This window comes from Molossus molossus, unplaced genomic scaffold (genome assembly GCF_014108415.1).
Source record: "Molossus molossus isolate mMolMol1 unplaced genomic scaffold, mMolMol1.p scaffold_m16_p_17, whole genome shotgun sequence".
NCBI classification, from domain to species: Eukaryota; Metazoa; Chordata; class Mammalia; order Chiroptera; family Molossidae; genus Molossus; species Molossus molossus.
In genome coordinates this window covers 52973714-52977371 of record NW_023425352.1, presented here as the reverse complement: position 1 = coordinate 52977371, position 3658 = coordinate 52973714, and positions in this window count along the sequence as shown.

Here is a 3658-nt window from a genome sequence, read left to right as displayed (position 1 = left end):
TCGGGCATTCTGGGGTGGGAGGGCAGGGGGAGGAAGGGCACCCTTCCCTTCTCACGTCCCCCCTCTCCAGTGGGGTGGGGGCATGTGCTCTCTCTGTGTCTCTGGGTCTGCTGGTTGTGCACATTTTTATGACCTTGTAAATATGTTGTAGAAAGAAGGCAAAAGGCGTCCAGCCTTGCCTGTCTGTGGCGCCCCCGCACTGCTTTTCACTGCACTGCCCGAGAAAAGGCCCCGCCAAGGCCAGACAAGCAGCTTGTTCCCAGTGGGCTGGCAGCTCCAGGTGGCTGCTCGTCAGCAAGCTGCAGGTTTCCTGTGAGCAGGGCTGCAGGGTGGTCCTTCCTCAGATCCTTGGATTCATGCCCTTGACCAAGCTGTCACCACCTGGCCCCTCCTGTGCCCCTCTACTTGGATGTGCTCTGTCCTTCCTGTCCCCACTCCCCTGGCTTATGCAGGCAGTGGAATTAGGACTGCGTTGTAAAGATCTCAACCAAAAATTTAAATGACGAGTTTCTTGTGGGCCCTGGAGCTGCCCAAGCCCTCCTATCCCATGGGTGCTGGGAGAGATGGGTATGTCTAAGATGGGGTAGGTTGGAGTTGGAGAGAACAAATGTGCCTTGAGAGACACTCAGAGAGGGTCCAAGGGTGATGGGGGAGGAGGCGTGGCGTGGAGCTCAGGAGAGAAGAGGAGGAGGTGAAGTTGATGAGAGTGTGATGGGTTATCATGACTGCCCCTATTGTCCTACTGGGGCTGTGACCATATGGGGTTAGTGGTCACCCTTCTTTCCTCATGCCAGCCTGTCTAGTTTTAGTGGGCAGGCCACCCACTCAGCCTTTCATGAGCTCCATCTGCTTCCAGTTCACCTCTGAGTGGGTGGGTCCATTGGGATCAACATGGGAACCTCCATTTCAACAAAGCCTCACCCTCAGCCCTTGGGGAGAATGAATGGCTAATCCACGGACACCTGGCACCATCAGGAGGCTGTGGACTGGCAGGGGTCAAAGGGAAGAGCCACTAGGGGTGCAAAAGGGGACTCGAGACATCCTGAGGAAGTCCCAAGCAGAGCAAACTGCTTTATAGCCTGAAGCTACTAAACTGTGTCATGTGCGACAACTGAGCTTAGAGTTAAGACTTGTGTCGAAGTGCGTGGATTTCCGTCTGTATATTTAAGTGCTGAAATTGTAGCTCTCAGTAATTTAGATGTCTTTTAAAAAAATCGAAAAACCAAGTGTTAGACCGTGTGTGTGCATTGACGAGCACGCAAGCGTCCCGTGGATCACCCCACCCTCTCCCTTTCCCGTGGCCCCCACCCTCACACCCGAACCCCGCCTCCACTTGGGGACCCTGCCTCGTGTTGTCTTTATCTGCCTATTACTCAGCCTAAGGAAACCAGTACACTCCACACATGCATAAAGGAAATCAAATGTTATTTTTAAGAAAATGGAAAATAAAAACTTTATAAACACCACCTTCTGGCAATGCTGATTCTTCTTCCCCTTAGTGTCATTTTTCACTGAAATGGCTTTTACAGACGAGGTCCCAGAACAGACTCCTGGTCGGCACGCGCCTCTCATTCACCTTCAGGCAGACCTGGGGAGGGTGCGGCTGGGAGGAGGGGACAGACCTACTGAGGGAGGACCAGGAGCAACTTAGAGATATTTTGGCTATCATTGCAAACATGTGCTCTGTCCTTCCTGTTCCCATGCCGATAAAGACATCTCCATCACCAAGTACAGATCAAACTCCATGTTCTGCTTTTTTTCACTTAACCTATTGTGAACCTTTCTTCATGCTGTTAAAATTATTTGAAGACACGACTTGAATATTTTCATAATATTCCACAATATGTTGTACTCTAAGGAATTTAACCCTTTCTCTGTTTTGGGACATTTCTGTGGTTTCCAATTTCCCGATACTCTCAACTGTAGCCCCAGAACATGCTATCTGTGACCCCGGCCATCATCTGGCAGATGGGGAGGTGCCCATCCCACAAGGATCATGTACCTGAAGAAGTGCTTTCTGAACAGGAAAGCTCTGCACAAGTGTCTACCGTGCCCCCTGCCAGCCCATAGCTGGGGCAGGCTCAGCGGCTGCTAGAATGGAGCCTAAGGAAGGAGCGCCTCCTGGGGGCGGGGGAGGGCCATGCAGGATGGTTTGCTGCCCTTTGTTTTTCTCACTGCCACCTGCAAGTGGTCACACTTGGAGGCTCCGAAATCTTCCTGGAAGGAAGCATGAGGAGTGAAAGTGGGTGGACACAGGGATGGAGAGCCCTAAGAACTGGTTTACTTGGCTGTGGGGGCCTGTGGTTTTGGAAATGGAGGAACCATGGGGGAAGGGTGGACTTGAGGTTGGTATGGGTTAGTGGAAGCATCTTATGCCAGCTTGTGAGGTAGGTATTATTATTAATGCCCATCTTGCAGATGAGGAAACTGAGGTTTGGTAACTTGACCAAGGATGTACAGCTAGCGAGGGGCAAAGCCTGGATTCTGCTTCCAATCTACCATCTGACACAAAGCAGGCTGCTATCAGTGTCCAGTGCCATGTGCTTCATATGGCCCACAGGCGCTTAGAGGAGGGCCACCTGCAGGGGGTAAGCTCAAGAAGGCTTCCTGAAGGAATGGGACTTCAGTTAGGTCCCCTAGATGGGTAGGAATGATCAGTGGTGTAACCCTGGCTGCACATTAGAATCATCTGGGGAGTCTAGGCTCCCCAGGCCACACCCCAGAGATCCTGATTTCTCGTTCTGGGTTGGGGCCTGGGCACTGGTGTATTTGTTCCCAGGCGATGCTAACCACAGCCATGTGTATGCTATCAGCCTGAGCAGACAGGAGCAGGGTGTCTCCTTCATGTGAGGACAGGATGTGCAAAAGGCCAGGGCAGGAACAAGCCTGTGAGGAGCAGGACTATGCCTTCATCTCGGTGGGGGCAGTGTGAGGTCCGCAGGCCAATTCGAGGGCAGGGGCCGGAAGTCCAGCAGTTTCCTGGCAGGAGAGCTTCCGTGTTATTGTTTCATCCAACATCTTGTCAATCACCAAGCCAGGCCAGGGTACCAGTCACGGAGGAGTGTGGAACCCTTGGAGTGTCCTTAACCCACAGGGAAATGTCGGCGTTTGCACTTGCTCAGCACTTGTTCAGGCACCTGAGAGATGGAGGCCAGGTGGGGCCCTGGCTTCTGGAACAACACAGCCATCGTCACCATATCTGGCAACCTGGGTTCCCAGGGCCAGCGGCCAAGAGAGCATTACAGGGGACAGGCCCAAGTGCCAACAGCGTGCAGGAAGCACCCACTGCCACCCCGGACATGGTCCCTCCGCACGGGTCTCCACTCCCTCTGTACTGTGGGCGCTACCTCCTTCTGGTACACTGTTCTGCCTCAGGATCTGGCCTCCTGGGGACAGGGACTGCACGGTTACTGCTCTCAGGAGAGTAACTGGAACAAATCTAAAAGAAAAAAGACAAACCGCGTGCAAACCGGTACAGGTATGAGGACCAGAACCAGGCCTCCCCCCGCTGCCTGGGCCCTGGCTGTGGCTGGTTTCACGTCTTTGGGGTGGGGCATGGAGAGGGGGTGGGTTTGACCAAGAACAAAAGAGCAAGCAAATGACAACAAAACCCTAATTTTAAAAAGTAACTTTTGAGCAAAATAGGTGAGGGAGAGGA